Source organism: Pinus tabuliformis, chromosome 5_2, assembly GCF_031772625.1.
Source record: "Pinus tabuliformis cultivar Carrire ecotype Pingquan chromosome 5_2, CPIR1, whole genome shotgun sequence".
NCBI lineage: Eukaryota > Viridiplantae > Streptophyta > Pinopsida > Pinales > Pinaceae > Pinus > Pinus tabuliformis.
In genome coordinates, this window is record NC_142306.1 from 313,972,768 (window position 1) to 313,997,541 (window position 24,774).

A 24,774-nucleotide genomic window follows, 5' to 3' on the forward strand; every position below is an offset into this window, starting at 1 on the left:
TTAATTGGTGTTAGTTAGTAACATGGATTTTGGAACCAGAGAGTAGATGTCAGAGTGGTATGTGATGATCTATCATTGCAAAACCTGTGTACTAGTGTTTTCTGGTTCGATATCTGTGGCCTGGCGCAGTTATCATTTTCAGTGATTGCGGGAAAATGAGCTAGTTACAGGATGAGATCATGTATGATCCTCGGGAGCGAATTGAAATTGCCCAGAGTCATGTTTTCTACAGGCTTTCACTCCTAAGACAATTTCTGCAATGACAAAGGCATTGGATCCTGAATCTAAGGAAGTGCATATGTCATCTTCAGGTGTACATGATTGTGGGATCGCGTACGTGTCAGTCATGAGTTTTGACAAACGAAACGTTGAAGATGTGGCAAACGATATTAGCTGTTCGTTCATTAGCTCTGCCACCGACAAAAGACAGAGACACATGGTCGAAATTAGCTTATCGTTGCCAGAAAGGTGTTCATATTATTTAAGGTAATTCCGCCTTGATCAGATTGTCGCAGCATGATCCAGAATTACTACTCCAAATACAAACTGGTAACTGTTAGTGTGTTTGAGACCTATTGTGCATATCTGGAACGAGAAGTTGCTTTGGGAGGAGGTTATAAAATTGAGAAAATGCAGATATCAGCAATGGTAATGGCGATTCGTGGAGTGATCCCATCAAAACTCAAGCATTCAGTGTTTGCATGTGTATTGCTCTTGACATTATGCCATCTATGTCTGGCGGCACCGTCATTAGAATTGGTGCTCCTAAAGGTGGAACGCCGGATTGACTTGACATCACCCATTATACGGGTTGTTACATTCTTGAAGGTTGAAAATACTGGTTTGGGCACGACTTCAGAAGTTTTCTTGCCTTTCCTCCTGACCAGGTTGAAAATCTGGCGTATCTGAAAGCAGCTGCCCGTAAAGGAAAGGGTAAAAATAAGGTTTATGTTTCACTTATAGTGAGCCCTTCTCAATCAGAGGACGCACCCGGTGGTATAGTTTTATTTTCAAGCTCTTTGGTGACGGCATTAAAAAGGGTGACACTGTAACTATAGAAGTGCTTTCAGTCTTTGCACATTCAGTGAAGAAGATCCCTTAGGCACAAATTCAGCTTGTTCTTTATCGTGACAGTGCCTACTTTCTTTCTCCTTATCTAGTTAAAGTGCAAACTACAGCCATCAAGACCAAATGCTAGAGGCGCGTCATCTTTTAAGAGTCTAGTGGCAAGACTGCCACCTCAAGCACATTCGGTTTATTACCGAGATGAAATTGGGAATATTTCTACTTCACATCTGAATGCCGACTTTAGAAAAAACAAAACTGGAAATTGAACCTCTACATCTTATGGTTGGAGGCTGTTGCAAGCATGATTGAAAAGGCTATAATGGCAAATCCTGCATATACAGAAGCTTATAATAATCTAGGGATTTTGCACCGGGAGTAGCAGAGATAGTTGTGAATATGTCGGGGTTTCTCATTCCCGGTTTACTGCATTTGGGTATCCATAGATTCATTTGGGTAATGTGGGTGTTGTTCATACCCGGTTTTCTGCATTTGGGTGCTCCCAGGTTCAGCGAGATAATAAGTGGGTATATGTACCTTGGCACAGCGTTCACAAGTAAGCCATTGTCTTAACGTTCTAGGATGGGTCCCTTGTGAATGAATTCAAAGAGGATATGGCACGGAGACTGGAATTGCTGTTGATTAGCAAACACTGGTTAATATGCTGAATGTCAGAAACAGAGGAGATACATTACAGATTGAATGCGTTGTTTTGCTAGCTAACACTAGTAATCATATGACAAACAGTACTGCAGAGACAGTCATCTCCCATTTGAATGGACATCAAATTTATCTTCGTGATGCCTTTGGAACTTATCATCTGTTGAGCTGGAAGATTTTGCCATCTTCAAATAGGTCATGGTTCCAGCAAGCAACATGGTTTAGTGCTCTTTGGTGTTGCTGCAGGTGCAACAGTAATTGCCTCAGTTTTGTTAATATGTTGGTATTGTTAGAGATAAAAGCAAGAAGTACTTGGAAAATACACAGGGTGCTATGTTAGAAGGTTCTGTTTCTACTAATGAACTTCCTGTTGGTCCACTAGATTCTGGTAAAATTGTCACTACCTGCGGTAATGGTAAACCAACCAGTACACAAGCAAAGGTTACAGCAAGGAATGCAGAGCTATTTGTTATTACAGCAGAAATTGAAGGATGGCAATGAACTTTGTTTTAACCTCTTATGTCAGGCAACTATTGAAACTAATCTCTCAAAGTAGTGAACACTTTAGTGGACCTTACGAGGGGGGTTTTGTTTTCATGGCCAATGATTGGCATACATTTCTTCTTTCAGATTTTGAAGTGGAACTGAAGAATAGCAAACAGTAGCTATTCAATTTTGTGAAGAGTTTAGAGGTAGACTGTGTTTTTTTTTAAAAATCACACAGCAGTTTCGTAGCGCGCTACGAAACTGCTGTAGGTGGTGATTTTAAACGCAGAGCAGCTATTGTGATACTGTGAGCGGGATTTGTGGAAAAGAGACACCTGTCTATCAATATCACCTACAGCACATCAGAAACATGGCAGCATTCCATACCTGGGGTTATTAAAAGAGCTGGGACAAGTTGCTGAACTTTCGAAGGATGGTAGGAGACAGGGACCTTAAAAATAGGTGTTTTGATCCTGATGATAAATGATCCATCAGCGCTAACAGGTATCCTAAGTCAGCGTTCCTTGCATCTTTAGCTCAGCCATCTCAGCCTAACGGAAGGAGGACAGCTGTCAAAGATCCAAGAAGAATCAAGCATACGAGGAGAATGGAATTAGTGTTTTAGTTTGATTAGGATTTTGTGTAATTACAGCTCAGCATGTTTGTAATTAATGAATTAGTTAAATAGCATGTAGGAGTAGTTAATAGGGCCTTCGAGCTCGCTCTAGAGAGGGAAGAAGGTATTCCTATAAAGGGATCAAATTAGGATGTAATAGGGGAGACTTATGAAAAAGAGAGTTTTATTTTGGCTGATGTAAAAGACTTATTACAGTAATAGAAAAACAGCTGTTGTTTCTTCTCAAGATTCTCAATAGATCATATTGTTCAAATGTAATGGTGGTTTATTCTCTTAGTGTTCTTTTACAGCCTTGTTACAGCATAATCACTCAGAATTCATGTTTAATGCTCTGACTTCCTGTATGCTTGGCAAGCTGTGGTTTATTGTAAAGTATGTTTGAACATCTGATGTAAAGAGCCTTGACTTCCATGAAATGACTGTGCTTTTGTTTACTGAATGTGTGAGACTCCATAGCCCAATGAAGACTAATTTGATATTTGTCCAACCAGCTTGTTTTCATAAACTGTTTGAAGAGTTAGCCATCTTTTCTTGTTAATATTTCCTATAAAAAATCAGTGAGAGAGCCCTCTCTGACTAAGGAGGCTAATCCTTAGTCTAAAGTCTGGTTGAAATAGTTACATGAGATCTTGCTAGGTAGCAGCCCTTAGTACTGATTTTGTGATAACATGTTTCATGTTCTAAATGATTTTATTGGATTAATGCAAGACTGCAGTAGTACAATAGACTAACTTGCTAGTTCTTCCACAGATTGGGATTCAGTTGTTTGCTGCAGTAACAATTCTGATCATCTTCTTGCCATTGCTGATAGTCATATGAAAATTGAAGCTCAATGAACAATTCCTTTCAAGGCTTAACAGTGTGCTTATCATTTTACATTACATACAAATATGCACATCAACACAACTAGATATCATATGGTTGGCTCAGTTGGCAGTATTTATTGTTTCTAACATTGATCATTAGGTGGCATGTGTTTCATGTTCTAAAGGATTTTCTTGGATTAATGCAAGACTGCAGTAGTGCAATAGACTAACTTGCTGGTTCTTCCACATAATGTGATTCAGTTGTTTGATACAGTAACAATTCTAATCATCTTCTTGCCATTGCTGATAGTCATATGAAAATTGAAGCTCAATGAACAGTGGCTTTCAGGGCTACATACAAATATGCATATCAACACAACTAGATATCATATGGTTGGCTTAGTTGGCAGTATTTATTGCTTCTGACATTGATCATTAGGTGGCATGTGTTTCATGTTCTAAAGGATTTTCTTGGATTAATGCAAGACTGCAGTAGTGCAATAGACTAACTTGCTGGTTCTTCCACGGATTGTGATTCAGTTGTTTGCTGCAGTAGCAATTCTGATCATCTTCTTGTCATTGCTATTACAGTGGCTTTCAGGGCTACTGTTGCTTTACTTACTTTACCTTTCTGGTGGTGTTTCTTTTCTTGAAGCCCGCTCATGGCAGGGAGTTGATGCCATGTAGCTTCTCTTGTTTTATTAACAAGCAACTCAAAATAGATACGTTATTTAGGGAATACATCATTTAAGGAATTGGGATTTTACATTAGCCCTCAATAATCAGTATAGTGTGTATCTTTTGGAGTGGGATTTTACCTTTCAAAAGAATCGAATTTTGTTCAATAATGAATTTTTCATAATTACATAATTTCAAAAGGATAAGAGGAACTTCCTTTAAAAAATTTAATCAGAGATGGTTACATGCAACCTAAAGAGTTTTGTTAGAGCGATATAATTATTTCTCTATTGATGATTATAAGCTGACAATATTTGAACTTGAGAAAATTAGTGGATATGGATACATGAATATCCGTTATTGTATAATGTGTTATATGGTACTAGCGTAATTTTTCTTGAATTCGGATATATAAATGTTTAGAGGAATTAAATTTTTTTGAATTCTAAATTTATTTTAGATTATTAAATTTGGTTTTGATCTCAAAAAAATTATCCTTCTCCATGCTTATCTCTCTCTCTCTCTCTCTCTCTCTCTCTCTCTCTCTCTCTCTCTCTCTCTCTCTCTCTCTCTCTCTCTCTCTCTCTCTATATATATATATATATATATATATATATATATGCGCATCAACTTAATCTTATCTTCGCCATGAAAGGATATGTATATGTATGTGTGAATATTGATATTCAAATATTTTTGTTAAAATTTATATTTATATATTTTTAAAAGTAAAATTACACATTTGGTAAAACTACAAAAAATAAAAATGAAATATATAATTTTCTTCATTTTCAATAATTTTATCTCTCGATATAATGCTAATATAAAGTTATGTTATTTTATAGAGATATCTAAATATTTTATATGAAATATTTAGTTGTTATTAGTATTTCTCTTAAATAAATACAATGAGAAAAATGAGAATAAGATTATTGATATTTTATAATTTATAATTAAAAATAATCAAATATACACATAGTTTTTTATTAAAAATAATATTTTTTTTATTTAATAAATATTTTAATTATATTTTTAAACATATGAGTGAATCTTAGATTAAATAGTTAAAAAATTATTCATCTTTTTAATATCTCGTTGTAAAATACTTATCACACTGCACTCAGACAAAAAAAACTTAAGATATAATAAAAAATAAATAACAAGAAATATAAAATGAAAAATAACTTAATTGTCTCAGGTGGTCTATAGTTTTTATTTAATATAACAACGAATCCTATAAAAAATGTCTACAATTTGATAATTAAGAAAAACAATAAGTTGTTAATGCACACCTTCGAAGATTGAAAATGTGCAACTACCAACCCATCAAATAAACTGTGTTAAAATTATGGAAAACGCTCTTTGAAAAGATGAGCTTATGTAGTTGTATCCCGCGATCTCTATTCATATAAGTTCCTCTCAACGTAAATCGAAGCAGGAAGAATGATTGTATTGTGTTGGGTGTATTTGAAGTGGATTGAGTTAAGAAAATTTTGAAAAAATTTGGAAATTTAATAAAGTCAAATGAATATCACTTAGATTTTTGTAATATTGAATATTTTGAAATGTGTAATTACATAAAGATGTTTAAGTGAAGTCAAACATCTTATCCATATGGCTTGGATTGATTTAGATTGATTTCTAAAATACCTTGAAATGTGCAATTACATAAAGATGGCCTAGGGCATCACATTACTATGTAAATTGCAGATTCCCTACATCTAACAGTTATGAAGAAAATTCCTGGCTCATTGGAATCTACAATCTAGTTATGATCAAGCTAGATTCTCAGTCATGACTAGCATCCTTCTAGTCTAGTTACGATCAGGCTAGATTCTCAATCATTACTGTCGTTCTTCTAGTTAGGATAATATCACTTTTAGTGTTTGCTTTGATAGTGTTGGGAAGGATATAGTCACCATCATTAGCTAATGTCGAGTTTCCTACATTGATACTCGCTTCAAGGTTTGAAGTGAGTTCTAATAGTGTATAAACCCGCAAAATATTCCACTTGACCGGTGGATATAGTTTTGTAATGAGAAAAATGGGGGGCAACTTCTTGCAAGGTTTTATCAATTTTTCTTTCATATGAAGAAAAAATCAGGATGTTATTGGAGTCATGAGAGATGTAGTCATCTGAAAAATATTTCTTTCTAAACCATAGAATTTTCCCTAACTGCAGATTTCTTACACAACTCATTTCTTATCCCATCTACAAGGGTTGTGTTTCTTTATGATTACATATGGCTAGGGAGAATCCATAGAAGTCAAACATTGGCATACCAAGGATGGATCATCATGTTCATTAATGAGAATTGATATACAATCGATTGATTTATTGTCCTGAGTTTGCACAGTTGAACATGTCATTACTCCTCTAATGTTGGAAGGTAGAGAAAGGAGAGAAAGTGGAACATAGTGTAGAAAATATTTCTTCTTGAGAAAGACGCAGGATGAGGGAGGTTGATTATCAAGAAGGAAAGGAGTGGGGCATTAAGAAAAAGCTATATTCATGTACCCATATCCATTCAAGGTCACCTTGGAATGACAAGGAGATAAGGACAAATAAAAAGAAGGTGACAACAACCCTCTTAGCAACAAGGAGATAAGGATGAACGAAATACATGTGGCAAAAGCCCTTAGGTAATGGAGTCATGACACGATGATAAAATGACATCCACAAAACAATTACATAGAATACTAATGTTAATTTTGTAAAATGCCCATTTCTTTTAATACAGGAAAACTAATACATCTCTATAGATCCTATATGTCATGCAGTGACATAATAATACAAAATATTATCATAAAACTTAGTCTAATAAATTTATTAAATTAAATTAAATGTGTTATTTCTATTCTTTATGTAATTTTATATTGGATTATCAAAAAAAATGTTAAAGGTATTTGGTTAAACTATAGATAAATGACATAATAGGGATAAAATTATATTTTTTGAATAACAACGAATAATTAAATTTTTTTATTTAACTGACTACACATTTGCACAATCTATTCACTGGATATATATTAATAAATTTTTTGAATAATTCTGGGGTGGAAGGAGGGATAGGGGTTTTTTATAACCCCTGATAGAAAAATTGTAACAAGGTATTCATAGGGATTGGGGCATATGGCCAATAATGAGGCAAAGATGCATGGTTTACTACAAGGTTTTTTCTTGGCTAAGGAAATGCATGTTACTAATTTATCACTATTGTAGGGGATTCACTTATAATGAATAAATACTTACATAAAGGAACCTGGCCAAAGGATAAAATAGCAAGCTCATGTTGCAGTGAAGAACAAGGTTATGAGAGGGTATCCTTAAAAAATATTTCTTCCATGTCTAAGAAACCAAAACACAGATGTTGGTCATCAAGGTGGTAAAGCATGCCTAGTCAAGGTGGGTCAATTAGAGTTCAATGGTGTACAGGGGTGGAGGAATTTTCCTTGACCCCTCATCCCTTCCCTACAAGCATAACTCCATGGTATTAACACATTATAAAAGTCATTTCACCTTGAGATCAAAGTTTATATTAGTAATTATTAAATTAATATTGGATGAGGTCAACATATTATCATGGCATCCTTAGGTAAATCGACACACGCAGGTTTCTCTAAGTCGCCCTACATGATCAAAGTATATTTGTAGGCGATGGTTTGATCTCAACACAGGACCTCCATCTTTGTTCATAATTGACATCTAGGAAGTGACAATTATATCCACTATGGTGACATTAAGAGAAAAGCATGTGCAAAGATCGATCAACTATATAATTTAATGGAGCACTATCACTTTCGAGCACGAAGAATTTCCCAATTTTGACACCTATAGACTTAGGTAAGAGGATGGTTGAGGATATTGGCGAGTCCATGTAATTGTTCTATGTAAATTTCTTTGGCCACTTAAGTAGGATTTTCTCGGTTGAAACTATGTGATGCGCAGTGAATTCCTACTTTGAGAAAGTCTAGTTGGCTTGATGTTCCTGGTGACATCAGTTCCCGGCATAGTGGGATTACTTGCAAAAATGATTTCCTTTCACAATCTTTGTTGTATAAGTAGAGTACAAATAAATGCTTATGGGCTTTCAATTTGCATGGTCTCTACATTGTTTTGACAATAAACCTAATTCCTCATCAGCTAAGCATCTCTCCCCTGCTTGGTAATACCCTACATGCTTAGCTCTCTCAAACTTGGCAAGTGCGTAAATATTCTCTTGAATTTGTAGTAAATATTTCTTCTCAGAGTCTCAAAGGTCTACCTTGTTATTTGAAAATTCACGTTCTATCATATTTAGTATATTGGCTTTTCCCCTCAGTTGGATTTGTGGCTCCCTGTGCAGGCAATTCACTATACTAATGCTTGGTTTTTCTAGACCCTAAGAGCTGCCACTTCAAGGGTTAGCGACATCTGATCATTCTCGCATAGGTTTTTCAAAGGATTCTATGGTACCATTATCCATTCATTCCCAGTTGGACAAAAATGAGGGCTAGTAAAAGAAAAGATCTCAGAGACAGTACTAGGAAACTTTGTAACAATTGTAGCCAATTGATGGAGTCACTGAAACTTGATATGCTCAAGACAAACATGAAATTGCAAGAACAAATGAGAACCATCATTGATATATTGGAATAAACTCAAGACTCGAAGAGTAGATAGACCCATCAATCTGATGAGATGGATGCATTATGCTAGCAAATTAAAGGACTGCAAAAGCATATCATTGTCATGAACTACAAGAACTCTGAATCAAGTGCTACTAGCAGGCATGTAGGAAGTTTCATTCCTGACTTCAACCGATTATGGATGAGGGAATTCACCCCATATACTAAAGTACTCTCAGTGAAATTTTTTTATTTTGCTTGGATGCATATCTATGATGTAATCTTGTCATCATATAGTGATACTCAAGGAAAATTTTAAAGATGGAAGTTTATCTTAAAGTTTAGGAACCTTGACAAAACTTACCAATCCCTAATATGCAAATTGTAAAATGTTTGGCAAATTTTTTGTAAAAATATTTATATTTCTAAGGATTTTATATTAGTCTATATAATTTTTTGTCGATTTTTAAGATAAAATAATTTTATACTATAAAATGTGGGTTAATCATTTTAAAAACAAATGGAAATTGACAAACATTTTTTTTGGAAAAGCCATTGAAATTTAGCCCACTTGCAAATATTAGCTCCTAAAATTTTCCATGGTCATACTAATCTTCGTAGGTAGTCTTTTTAAGCTACCAACACTTTCTTCTACAAATGATTAGACACTAGAAACAAACAAGTAACTAATTTCCTAGGTATCTACAATGACCAAACATAGATTTAATATAAAATCTACTCATTTCTATGAAAAATAAAAAAATAAAAAATCACGATTAATTCATAAAACTTAATGAAGAGCATGTGAGAGAACATTTATTATCTTACCTTGCAATCAAACAATACATAAAAGAGATAGAGGTGTTGGATTATATATATATATATATATATATATATATATATATATATATATATATATATATATAACAACCTTGGTTAAAAATTCATGTAAAAATATATAAGGCCACAGTCATGGTACATTTATTCCAAGCTTAATATTGGGTAGGACATCTTGGTATGGGTGTTCATTATGGTTTATTATGGCTAAAGGAAATTGGAAAAGGCACTTTTGGCACATTTATTTATGAAAATAAAGGAAAATAGGAGAAAAGTAAGGTGAAAGGTCACAGGTTGCATGTGAGGAGGAAAATGAAGGAAAATAATGGAAAATGAAGAAAATAGAGACCTTATTGATAAAAAGGATTATGAGGATCAGTTGGAAGGCTTGGTCAATTCGGTTTTGGAGCTCTCTCTATTCTCTCTCTCATACACTTGGACACTTAGAGTTTTCTTGGAGCACTCTTGGAGAGTGTGGCATATTTAGAGTTTTGGAGAAATAAGGCAAAGGCAGAGCAGGAAAGCACAAGAGGACATCGGGATCAGAAGCTACATCAGGTTTTGCTTGTACGTATCGAGTTGCATGTATTTTTTCCTCACTAGTTTTGGCATGCATGGCACATGCATGTGGTTTCTTGGTCATGGACTGTCATTGGCATGGAGGATTGCCTGGATTGACAGTGGATTTGACTAGCCTTGCCATTTCCTATATAGCCATGGTGTTGTGGGTTCATTTATTTGTGTTTCTAGTTGGTTCTCATGTTTCCTTTGGCTTGGGTTGAGTTACTAGTTCCTAGAAGCCCTAGTTGGACAAACACTCTAGAAACCCTGTAATAGCTTGGGTTGAGTTACTAGTCCTAGAAGCCTTGGTTGAACAAATGCTCTAGAAGCCCTTGGTGGGTTGAGTTACTAGTCTTGGAAGCCTTGGTTGGAAAAACTCTATGGAAGCCCAGATAAGTTGTGGGTTAAGTTACTAGTCCTACAAGCCTTGTTTGGAACAAATGCTCTAGATGTAGAATTTTGTAGAATTTTTCCTACAAATCAACTATCTTTGATACCATGTAGAACTTTTTCTACAAATCAGCTAGCTCTAATACCATGTAGAAATTTCCCACCTATAGATCAACCTGGTAATGCAATGTACTAAAGAAAAACACTTGGTCTACTTCTACAAACAATTTAGTGGAACCTTAATCAACCATGAGCAACATCAATAAGAACACATATAACTGATAAGAAGGAATCAATCACACATAACATAGAAGATATAACCAGGGGAAAGCACCAGCCTAAAACCCAATCTCTGTATTATCATACAAATGGAAATATAGTCCGGATTACACAAATCCTTAGCTTGGAAGCTATCTAGCTCTTAGTACAATCCCTCTGGTGCTCATAGATAGTCAAAGGCTTCTCACAAACCTTCTCTTCTACCATCCAAGCCTCCTATTTCCTTGTGCAGTTTCCTTGAGGTCCAATGCTGCCACCTGTGTGAATTGGCCTCTTCACACACTCACTAACCTCTGATCTAACTGCGCAAACTTGAAGGAGATAAATTCTCATCATGGTTGAGCTTCCTTTATAGGAAAAATATTCATCCAACTAATAGTACACTATCCCTTCCTTGATCTCAACTGGGTCTTTGATAGAACTGACATGCATCAGTTATCCATGAGTGAATACACAGTTATCTGAAAATAACAGTTGTCACATGCATGCAAGCATCAACAAACTGTATTTCATTAATTTAACAACTTGTTAAATTAATATAATTGAACTTGACTAAGTTAAACTAAGTCAACTGATCCTCTGAATATAGAACTCATCCTTAATTCCTCAATCAGCGGAGCAAATCAAGGACACATTCCCCAATTATTGGAGAAATAATTGCATGTTCTCACAAAGACTTCAAGTTTGATTTTCCTTAACTAATTAACTCATGGAGAATTAATTAATTAATATTCAAACTGTTGGTAAGACCAAATTCGAATTTTACTTCCTATTTTAGACCAAGGACTGTCTAAAAATAGGAATCCAACTTTTACTGCTAAAAATAGAACTTCTATTTTTAGCACTTCCATTTTTCATTCCCTGTTGCCCAATCTAGCACTGATGCCCAAACTGCTATTTTTAGCACTTCTATTTTTTGCAATTTCTTGTTGCCAATTTTTAACACTCCCTCTCAACAAGAAAGGCTTCCTTTCAAACCTGGTCCTGTACCTTTGGAATTTTCTACATGCAACATATCTTCCAAGATTGGTTGCTCCAGCAACTCTCGGAACAAAAAAACTCCCAACTGACCTCTCTGTTGGGCTAGAAACATACTTTGATGCTGAAGCTCTACCTGCTACTGACAAGTGCTCCCTCTCTGACCTCTGTGCTACTGCAACATCTCCATGCATCTCGCACCATTGCACCCTTCTTTGTGCTACCCTACACTGTGCAACTCACTTGTGCCTCTCACATTGCTGTAGCCTGCATGCTCTGCGCTGTCCTGGGATTCCTTGCACTGTAGCTCTCTTTTCCACTCCATCCGCATCTGTCTCTACCCAATCAGTCAGTTCCTGCTACTCCTCATCAGGCTCCCGTAGCAAGGTCTCATCCAAGAAGTTGTGTACCTCAAGGATCTTGCCCCTCCTCCTTGGGACGATCACTCAATATCGCCCCACCTCCTACCTGGAGGTATGGCTGCATGTCATCCCTCTACCCACCTGGCTCAAAGTTCCCCCTATTGGAGGTATCTGCATGAGTAGATGTCTCTACTCAATCTCCACTTAGCTTCCCCTATTGTGGCTACTTCACAACCTCCTGAAGCTGCTACACCAATCGTGACTCCTCCACAATTGTCTGAGACTTCTTCTGGCACTGCATATTCAGAGGTAATTTACTCTCCCTCTCAACCAACAAGTACCTAACCTTTGCCTTGCTCCTTAAGGCTTTGCATGCATCTTGTACCTCAAGTGCATGCAGGTTCTTGGCTAGCACACCAATCTATTTCCACTTTCTTGTTGTCATGAAACTTTCTAGAAAAAGATATGATTTTAAATCAGCGATATCTCCCTCATACGAACTTTGATTCAGCCGATTTTTATTTTTTTTTGGGTATTTTTTTGCAAGGAATCCAAATTTTCTATTTATTTCTGAAAATTTTGAATATAAATTTTTAGATCTTCTCTGCAAACTCTCGGCCCAAAACTCAAAACTTTGAAATCTCCTCTTAGTATATTGTTCTCTCCTTGGTCACCTCTGCTCCAATACCATGTAGAATTTTGTAGAATTTTTCCTGCAAATCAGCTAGCCTTGACACCATGTAGAACTTTTTCTACAAATCAGCTAGCTCTAATATCATGTAGAAATTTCCCACCTGTAGATCAACTTGGTAATGCAATGTACTAAAGCAAAACACTTGATCTACTTCTACAAACAATTTAGCAGAAGCTTAATCAACCATGAGCAACATCAATAAGAACACATATAACTAATAAGACGGAATCAATCACACATAACATAGAAGAGATAACCAGGGGAAAGTGCCAGCCTAAAACCCAATCTCTGTATTATCATACAAGTGGAAATATAGTTCGGATTACACAAAACCTTAGCTCGGAAGCTATCCTGCTCTTAGTATAATCCCTCTGGTGCTCATAGACAGTCAAATGCTTCTCACAAACCTTCTCTTCTACCCTCCAAGCCTCCTATTTCGTTGTGCAGTTTCCTTGAGGTCGAGTGTTGCCACCTGTGTGAATTGACCTCTTCACACACTCACTAACCTCTGATCTAACTGCACAAACTTGAAGGAGATAAATCCTCATCATGGATGAGCTTCCTTTATAGGAAAAATATTCATCCAACTAATAGTACATTGTCCCTTCTCTGATCTCAATTGGATCTCTGACAGAACTGGCATGCATCAGTCATCCATGACTGAACACACAGTTATCTGAAAATAACAGTTGTCACATGCATGCAAGCATTAACAAATTGTATCTCATTAATTTAACAACTTGTTAAATTAATCTAACTAGACTTGACTAAGTTAAACTAAGTCAACTGATCCTTTGAATATAGAACTCATCCTTAATTCCTTAATCAGTGGAGCAAATCAAGGACACATTCCCCAATTAGTGGAGAAATAATTGCATGTTCTCACAAAGACTTCAAGTTTGATTTTCCTTAACTAATTAACTCATGGAGAATTAATTAATTAATATTCAAACTGTTGGTAAGACCAAATTCGAATTTTACTTCCTATTTTAGACTAGGGACTATCTAAAAATAGGAATCCAACTTTTACTACTAAAAATAGAACTTCTATTTTTAGCACTTCCATTTTTCATTCCCTGATGCCTAATCTAGCACTGATGCCTAAACTGCTATTTTTAGCAGTGCTTATTTTAGCACTTCTATTTTTAGCAATTTCTTGTTTCCAATTTTCAACACTGGAGCCTTGGAAGGTTTGGGTAGATACCAATCTGATGATGGCTTTGTGATGTCCACCTGTGAGGTGGAATCAATGTTTGATGGGTTGAGGTGTTTGGCCTCTGGAAGCCCTAGATGGTTTTGATTGATGTGTTTTATGAGATCTCACATTCATGTTGGGAATATGGCATAGGGGTGACTGGTTGAAGAGATTTTTGGCTCATCCATGCCTACGGTCGGGTGGAATGTGGTAGTCACATACCGGGTTGGCTTTTGCATCACTAGTATGAGGTTATTTTCTCCTTTTTATCTCATCAGTATTATACTGGTTTATATGTGGATTATATGGTTGTTGTCTCCTTGGTATTTCTGTTGTTATTATGCTGGTTATGAATATGTATTATAATAGTGGTTATGTATGTCTCTCATCATGTTTTCACTTATAAATGAATAAATAATGTATCTATGACCTAATGGATGAAATGGAATCTAATGTGTTGAGGCATCAATGCTTCTTAGTGATTCTCAGATGAGTATGAGACCCTTATGCTTAGATATGCTATTTACACCTATAGATTACATATTTGTGATATGTTTGACGAAATGCTTGTCATGGCTAGTAGGGGTCCAATCAAGGGCTTGTTCAAGTAATTGCAATTGTATCATAATTTCTTTGTTATATTTTTGTTCTGAAGTTGTCTTTCAATTCTAGGCAATGACCTAGGCTTTTGGCTTGAAAAAATAGCTCAAATCCTGGGAATGCTAGCACAACACTAAGCAAAATAGTCCCTGGACACTGGCATGCCTTGTCATGAGAGCATCCAAAGCCTCTTGGATGACGTCAGGCCCATAACATCAGAGCATTTTGTTATAGACAATTTTGTGCCTTGCAGCAACAAGCATGAATTGTCAATAATCCAAGGGATCCAAAGTTCCCTAAACATGATGTTCCTACCCCTAGAGGAACAAGGTCAGCAAACCAACAGCTCTCAGATCAGTTCTCCACCTGAAAACACTCAAAAACAAGCAATCCTGAAATCAAAGCAGGTGCTCCACTAGGTTTCTGCGCTGAAACACAACTGCTCCATGGTGTACCTGCGTTGCAAAGCAGGCAGAACAAAGCCCACCTGCGTTGGGCGAGTTTGGACATGTGGCAGAGTGAGTCATAGCTTTGGAATCTTCCAAAATTGACACTTGGATCAGGTATTTCGCCTTGTGATGAGTCAGAGGCTTTGTTTCTCCAAGTGGAAGCAAGGTTCACCAAGTGGACTCAAGAACCGAAGATCAACTAAAGATTAACTGAAGAGAGAGAGGACACAAGGCAGCTACACATCAGTTGCAAGCTGACTCATCCTTTCTCAATTCATCTATATATTGAGCTCTCTCCTATGAGCTCAGGAGGCTGGAATTTTGTGCAAAGTAATGATATGCTGTTGGTTTCATTCTTGAGTTATTGGGTGATTGTTTGAGAGAGGTGAAGAAGAGCAATTCTTTCTGCTGGGAGGTGTTGCTGGGTTGGAGCCTGCAATGGTTGTAATCCTCTCAGAACCTTTATTTCTTCATTAATAAAAGCTATTGAGGTTCTTCTATGTGCTTTTGTTCAATGATATATTGTGATGATTGCATGTTTGGTTTACACTAATCCATGAACCAGTTATGATTGCATGCCTCTTGTAGTTTCCTTCTTTGTCATTGTGCAGGATCCCATTGTAGCTGGGCGAGCAGAAGGACAAAGAGCTAGGAGCAAGCGGCCAAAGAGGAGAGTTTGGATTCGGCATTAAGCGCAAGGCAACGGTTAGTGCTTCCTCCATTCTCTTTTGCTTTCATAAAGAAGTAAACTTTCATTAGTTTGTTTTACAGTTGTTGCTAAGGAACTGTCACCCTTAGAGTGGGTTAGGGTCATCCGAGTCGGATACTTTTCCCTACAACAAACTGGCGACTCCGCTGGGGAACGTATCCATTTGATTGTGTTTGTAGTATCTTTGCTATTCATTTCCTGAACAAAAGAGTACCAAATCAAAAAGCTTTTGACTATATCAAAAGCGAAGTAGAGGGGCAGCTACTCTTGCTCATTTTCTGAGCAGATTCATGATTTGAAGAGCTGATCTACAAAGATCCTTGTAAGCTCTTAGTGATAGCTTTGCACCTTCTAAATCATCCCTTTGAGTATGCTTGACTGAATGCTTCTGATTTGAGCAAAAACCGTGCATTTTTGAGAAAATTATGACCCGGAGACTGTGAAAACGCAATTCTCGTTTTCCAAAGCAGGTAGTACACAGGCTACCTGCTTTGCAACGCAGGTCCCGAACTGACTACCTACGCTGAGAGCTAGTTTGACTGTGCAGAGCCTGCGTTGACCCAAATTTGCTTAGTGCATTTGGGGTTTCCTCTTTTCTCTTGCCTGTTTTCACTTAGTTTTGCTGCTAAGTGTCAGTCTTGTACCTGTTTTGAAACCAATATTACTTGCCATCATTCCGCCTCTGTTATATAACGAAATTGTACTTGTTCTTTGTATTTCTTGCTCATTTACAATTTCCCATAATGAAAAGTAAACTAGTCATGCTTTTGGCCTCTTAGATCTGAACCTGTGTTAGGCGTTTTGCTGGTCTAAAGAGTTAGCTTGTTTGCTGTCCATAGCTGATTAGTCATTTTACTTTCGTTAGTTTGGTTTGATTTCATGTATTTCCAGTGATTAAGCAAGTGAATCTTAAGGTGTCTTTTGATTTTGGACAAACTTGTTTACTTTCGCTTTAAATCGAAATCAAAGTTATATAACCACTTTCTTTTTGTATCCATCCACATTAAGAAAGGGAAAAGAAATTACATGCATTGTGCATTTTGCATTTGAAAAAGTTTGCATGATGATTTAGGAGAAAGTGCATTAGTTTGTGCTGTATGAACTGTGTGAAAAGAATTTGCTTTTCTTCTCCCCCAGTAGTTAAGATTTTCATCAGTCAAAAAGATTTGAAAAAGCTTGCTTCTCATCTTAGGCTGCATTTAGGAATTTGTCATATACATCTCGTGGTGAACCTTGAAAGGCAAACTTTAAAAAGATCAACTTAAAATATACTGAATGAACCTAACAACGCATTTGAAACATAACGCAAACATCTAGAGGTCTAGGTAGAGACGTGTTCCGGCGTCGTTAAACATAGTGACTGTCGATCTCTACGAAGGTGGGTGATTCCTCCTGAGAGTCGATGGCACTAATACGGACTTGTGCCCCCACGTACCGTCGCGTATATATTGGGAGACCCCTATAGGCAATTATCCTTTATCCATAGGAAGCCGTGTCGACCGCCCTACTGATCGCGATGCAGTGAACACAGCATTCACGAAGATCGACCACCCGTACCGTAAAACGTATTCTGTGGTTTCGCGAAAAGTTTGGCACACCCTCTGCCTAGAACTCCAGAGCAGTTTCTTTTGGCCTTTTTCAAACTCTATAACTGAAAAAGTCCATCCGAGCATTTGTCACTTCGGGCTCGTTAAAACATCGAAGGCGACTAGAGTCATCTTTAGCTTTTTCTCGACTCTTAAAACATGAAAAAGCAAGTTTGTGTCTAAAAGCGTCGTTAATAAAATTTATTTTAAGCGGAACATAATCACCTGTTATTCCCACGTTGATCTTTCAGTTGAAAAGTATGGAGCCCACCAACCAAGGAGGCAACCTTGGCGGAAGTCCAAATCCCTTCTCCTCTTGGGGAGATGTTGGTGCGCCTCATATGGCAACATTGTCACTTCCAGGATTGACAATTGGCCAACCTGTATGGCTCTTTTCAACTAATGTAGTCCAGATCGCCACTAATCCTGAGCAGTCGAATCAACAGTCAGACCAGTCTAGGACTACCCACCAGCCTTCCACTTCTTACAATACTTCTTCTGATCCTTCATCTTCGCGAGGTAGAACTGGCAAAAGTCAGCCTCCCAAGGAGAAGAAGGAAAGGAAGAAGAGAGAAAAGAAGCAGAAGGAGCCTATGGCGAAGGCGACTGGGGGCAAGCAAAAGACAGCTGACAAAAACCCACACACTGCACCGACCGGGCCTAAATCGCCATGTGTCATTTGCGAAGGGGCCCACTTCCATCGTGATTGTCCTTGTATTCCCCGGATACTAAGGGACTGGTCCCCAAGATTGCACAATCCGGTAGCATCAACCTCTGGCAGTCATGTTGATTGCAGTCCGTCAACTAGCGAGAGTGAAGGACGAAGAGGGAGACCAAGATCACCCTGTATATTGTGTGAAGGCGAGCATGCCATCCACAGATGTCCATTCCTAGATGAGGCAAAGAGAGTTTTGGAAGATCGTCCGGTTTCGCCGTTACGACTTCCTCCTGGATACCAAAAACTCGCACCTAATCCCTCGATAGTTGAAAATCCAGCTGACCCGCCCAAGTGGTCAGCTGAAGTGTCGGTCATTGAGAATGAACCTACTGAATCCAGACCAGACGAAAGTTTAAAGGTCGAAACGGCAGTTGACCCGGTTCTTCCTTCAGAAGTTTCATCATCCAATGACTCCGTCATTGAAGACCCATCTTCAAATGACACCCTCACTGAAGAGGATAAGGATGACACCGTCCATATTCTTTTCATCAACACAGACTCTGATGAGCATCAGGGCAATGCGCCCATTCCTTTATCGCAGGAAGGAACATCGTCAGGGTCGTATCCGGCCGTATATTCGGTCCCACCACCAAGCAACCTAGTTGTATCCTTTGATTGGAATCAACTAGGCAGACCCCGGTTACCAGCCAGTATCCCATTCAGAATCATAGTCCAAATCTACAGAATGGTGATGGCTGGAACTATCATTGATGAAGGGGCATCTGTGAGTATCCTTTCCTCTGTTGCTTGGAAAGCACTGGGTTGCCCAGTGCTTTTACCTGAGATGAGAAATCTATCAGGTTTCGATAAAGGAACCAGTCACCCGTTAGGGAATCTCCCCAATGTTCCGCTTACATTGAAAGGGAAGTCAGTTCGCATGAACATCATGGTCGTCCAGGGACCCTTGGCATATAACTTACTCCTTGGACGAGACTATATATATTGCATGGAGGCAATAGTGTCCTCACTCTTTAGAGTCATGTGTTTTCCGCACGAAGGAAGAATGGTCCAGCTCGTAGACCAACTTTCATTTCCAGGATCACGGATTGCAAATAGTCAAATACCATCCCTTAACGGTTTATTCACTCAAGGAATGCCACCGCCTCCGGTTCTACTTCCCGATGAATGCGAGTAATTCGGAAAGAAAGAACTAGGACCCAGGGGGCATGCACCCTGGCCTGCCTTGGGCAGAGAAAACCTTGGGTATAAAGTTAATTTCCGCAGAAGAATGGACTAGTCCGTACCCCGTCCGGCAGTGGAAGGGAGGGTTGTTCTAGGATAAAATTCTTTTGTCAAAGTTATGTGAGCGAAGCGGTCGCTCCCTTTGTCTAAAGAAGTGGGCTCTCCTAAGGAGGGGGTCTATTTGTGGCAGCAAGAAGCCACCATCTTTGAATGTCAAGCCTCACCCATTAAAACAAGCTGTTTTGAAGGATAAGTAGGGGCAGTCTTCAAAGAAAGAGATGAAATTGCTGCAACAAGTGGTCACCATCCTTAGCAACCTAATGATAGACATCGCCGAAAAGAGAGTTTAGTTTGCGGCAGCAAACAAAACCATTTTTCGGATAATAAGTAAGAGATGGCAGAATCTTGAAATTATACTTTATACCTGGGGGCATGCAAACCTTTTGGAGTGCAAGCACGGGACGACTATTTATTTTTTTAAATTTTTAGGTCCTCCCTTTAAACCTGTAGGTCTAACCCGTTAAACTCGTAGGATTAGCCGTTTCTAGCTTGCATAAAGAAAGGATGAAGGGCAAAAGTTAAAACCTGCCAAATTGGAGTAATTAGTGAGGTATCGCTCCTTAAATAAGATTACCTCACCTAAAGCATTCCTTGTATTAAGACTGGTATAAATCGAGCAATTTTGGCAATGTTCATGCTCGTTAAAAAATAAACACAATCATCGAGCAGTTTTTGTGCAGAAGTTCATGCTCGTTAAAAAATAAACGTAAAATGTGAGCAATCTTTCCCTAGCAGTTCAAGCTCACGCATAAAAAATGAACCGGTAAACAACCTCGAGAAATGTAACCTTTGAAAGCCATATTAAAAGCCCTTGGTCGTGTTTATATGCCATCACCTCCATCTGTTCATTTGGCCAATCGTTCACCTCCATATGTTTGTTTACCCATTTTGAGGAACAGCTGCGAAGAGTGATTTCACTTAGCCATCCTTGTGACACTGCCGTGAATGGAGAATTCCAACCTGTACCTGGAATCTGCTGCTATCCCTGTTCATCACTCGTTCCTCAAAAGACGAGTCTTCTTTGAGCTCTTTTCACTGACTCGTAAAATATGAAAAGTTTGCCGAGTTTTGGCCTTCCAGCTCGTTAAAGCGATCGGAAAGCTATCCCTCCTCTAGATTTTAATCTTTTTGGACCTGAGGGATTATTGCACAAAAAGATCGAGCGCTTGTTTTGTTCGGCTCGTTAAAGCAACCGAAAATTCATCCCTTCTGTATTGTTTTATACTTTTTCGGACTTAAGGGATTAGATGACGAAAAAGGAATTTTGGAGTTAACTTTTCGTGCCTTTTCAGACTCTCTAAAAATGAAAAGGACCGAGTTTTCCTTGTCGTTAGACTCGTTAAAATGATTAAATAGCGACAAACTTGTCTTTAGACGAGAACGAGTTTCCCTATCACTAGGCTCGTTAAAACATAGCGATGGGCTTGCCCGAAGGGCAGGTTATAGAACAAGCATATGTTATCCTCCTCAAGCTTGACAAAAATAAAGAGGTACTGGTCAGCAATGACTGGGGAAAAATTGGGAGAACCTCACAGTATTAATGGTAGCAAGTCGCTCTTGAACATGACACTTTGTCCTCCGTCCGCTTCGGGTTGGGTTGTTTCATTCACCGATCGCAGAATCATGGTCCTCGCCACACCATCCACAATTGGGGTAATGCTACCAATCCATCACATCAGTGTCGTTATATGTTCAAGAGATGTGGTTCTGTAAAGAGTCAACCCTGTTCCACCCACTGCCATACATTGTCCTTCATCCACTTCATGACCGCCACCCTGAATCATACATCACAGTTTGTTTTCACCTCATCATTATCACTAGCTCCGTTCCGTGTCACTGATGTGGGATTCACTAAGGCCCTCCTTTGACGGATCGCTCCTTGTCGACATCAGCTCATTATCCAAGGAGTTGATCTAGGAACACCCCCCTCAGTACTTTGAAGCTTGCATGCCTCAATGGCAAGTTTCTCACTTCTGGCGACAGGTATGCATCAATGACCTTCGACCAGAAGATTTTGCATGGTGGTCGACGCCAAGTCCTTTATTCCCACCATGTAGATTGTACTGCCGTACCTTGAGGGTCATCATCCTTATCGGTGATTCCTCTCGCGCTTGTTAACGGTTTACATTATTGACCGGTAATCAAGCGATGTCTTTCCATGTTCGACTTCAAGAAATTCTCACATGGATCGACTTGTACATCGAGTGAAGATCGGAAGAGATTGAAGACCCCATATCTAGTTTCATCCATCCGGGCTGCGATATATATTCAGGACATAAAGACATTTGATATGTACATCATTGCAACAGATGATCATCCTTCTCAAAAGATGATAAATTCGGCAGAGAATTATCAGTGAAGGATGATAAATTCGGCAGAGAATGATCAGTCTAGCATCAGACGATCGTCTGTTCTATGTACCGAAATGTATTTATAAAGCTGAGCATGGGAATGCCCGCCTCAGCTAGATCATGAAAAATGTATGAAAAATAATGTATTGTATTGTATCTTATTACAGGACACTTCTCAGTAGATTGAATGAACTTCGGATCCTCTCAATAAAGCATTTCACCCGATAAACGACCTCATACTTTAGGGGGCATCTGTTATAGACAATTTTGTGCCTTGCAGCAACAAGCATGAATTGTCAATAATCCAAGGGATCCAAAGTTCCCTAAACATGATGTTCCTACCCCTAGAGGAACAAGGTCAGCAAACCAACAGCTCTCAGATCAGTTCTCCACCTGAAAACACTCAAAAACAAGCAATCCTGAAAGCAAAGCGGGTGCTCCACTGGGTTTCTGCGCTGAAACACAACTGCTCCATGGTGTACCTGCGTTGCAAAGCAGGCAGAACAAAGCCCACCTGCGTTGGGCGAGTTTGGACATGTGGTAGAGTGAGTCATAGCTTTGGAATCTTCCAAAATTGACACTTGGATCAGGTATTTCGCCTTGTGATGAGTCAGAGGCTTTGTTTCTCCAAGTGGAAGCAAGGTTCACCAAGTGGACTCAAGAACCGAAGATCAACTAAAGATTAACTGAAGAGAGAGAGGACACAAGGCAGCTACACATCAGTTGCAAGCTGACTCATCCTTTCTCAATTCATCTATATATTGAGCTCTCTCCTATGAGCTCAGGAGGCTGGAATTTTGTGCAAAGTAATGATATGCTGTTGGTTTCATTCTTGAGTTATTGGGTGATTGTTTGAGAGAGGTGAAGAAGAGCAATTCTTTCTGCTGGGAGGTGTTGCTGGGTTGGAGCCTGCAATGGTTGTAATCCTCTCAGAACCTTTATTTCTTCATTAATAAAAGCTATTGAGGTTCTTCTATGTGCTTTTGTTCAATGATATATTGTGATGATTGCATGTTTGGTTTACACTAATCCATGAACCAGTTATGATTGCATGCCTCTTGTAGTTTCCTTCTTTGTCATTGTGCAGGATCCCATTGTAGCTGGGCGAGCAGAAGGACAAAGAGCTAGGAGCAAGCGGCCAAAGAGGAGAGTTTGGATTCGACATTAAGCGCAAGGCAACGATTAGTGCTTCCTCCATTCTCTTTTGCTTTCATAAAGAAGTAAACTTTCATTAGTTTGTTTTACAGTTGTTGCTAAGGAACTGTCACCCTTAGAGTGGGTTAGGGTCATCCGAGTCGGATACTTTTCCCTACAACACGTTTGGGGGTTAAGTGGTCTAAAACCTCAATGGGACCCAAGGACTTGTTACTAGAATGGATGGGATGGTGGTTAGGAGTCTTGTTGCTATTGTTTAAGGTTTGTATGGCATGTTTCCATAACTTACACTTCCTTAACATGACTTAGGAGGTCAAATCATATCATAGTAGCCTCTTGTCACATGTTTACTCCGGTTGGCTAGTTACTTTGATAGATGTGGGAGGAGGGTGTTATAGAGTGGTATCAGAGCATGGTTCACCTCTCAGACTTGATGGGTGGTGTGTTAGTTATGCATTCATGTAGTTTTCATAAGTGTTCGTTATGCTTGTATTCCATGTGTGTGTTGCATTTACATGGTGTTGATCATGGTTGTAGTGATGTTTCCATGTGAAGGTTGGCGACATCATTGTGGGATGTGTCATCATGAGTGCATGGGTGTATATGCATTGTTATGCATGTGGGTGTCTATATGCATGCATTGTCATGGTTATGGTTATGCATGTAGGGTATGTTAGACATGCATTGTGAGTTCATTGTATGCATTTAGATCATCATGATGTAGTCGTTATGTTATGATTCTAATGTGTTGGCTTAGATAGAGCAGGAGATGCAGATCATCAAAGTGAAGTTGTATCATTGGACCTCGAGGCAAGAGTATGTTATCCTACAAGTTGTATGTTGGGCATGAAGGTATGTAGATTAAGGATTGTTATATGCGTTATAGTTATGTGTATGCCTTTCATTCAATTGATGTTATGGTTAAGTACATGATAGATGCTAGTTGATTAGTGTAGTCATATGCACATGTGTCGAATAACCATGAATGATAGTAACTTGTGGTTGTATGCATTTATATTGTTGTTTTAGGTTAGATAACTTGATGATTATGTTATATGTTGTTGATGGTCCTGTTATATGTTAACTTACTGTTGTTATATGTTATTTAACTTGATGATTAGGGTTATAGCATTAATATCTTGATGTTATATGTATCATACTAAATTGGATTGTCCTATGTAGATGTTTAGTGTTATGACATTCAAGTATGAGTTGATTTATTTGTGACATTATGATGTACTAATCTAGACTGATCGTAAATATGTGATTGCTATGCATAAATGACAAATGTTTATGAGTTTATGAAGTTAACATGTTAGCTAGTGACTATTATGGATATCATGACCTTATTTATTTTTGATTTGATATGTTGTGAAGTTATATCATGCTAATCTGGATGGATTGTGCAGACAAGATAACCTCTCCTGAGATACATTAAGGTATGAGCTTTCTCATGTCGTCTACTTTGTGTTTTAATTTTTTATTATGTCATCTATTTGGTGTTTGAGTGTTGGTGTATATTATGTCATTTATCTGTTGTTGAATGCTTGTTTAATTGCATGATATGAGTAAATGTCTATAACATTTCATCAAGAAATGATCTTGTTTTAAGATGGTTTTACTCACACATACGTGTTGAGATAGTTGATATGTACTTGAGTGTAGTAGGTGACAATTGTAGCATTACATCTAAAGACTATGAGTTGACTATGAATTATGACATGATTG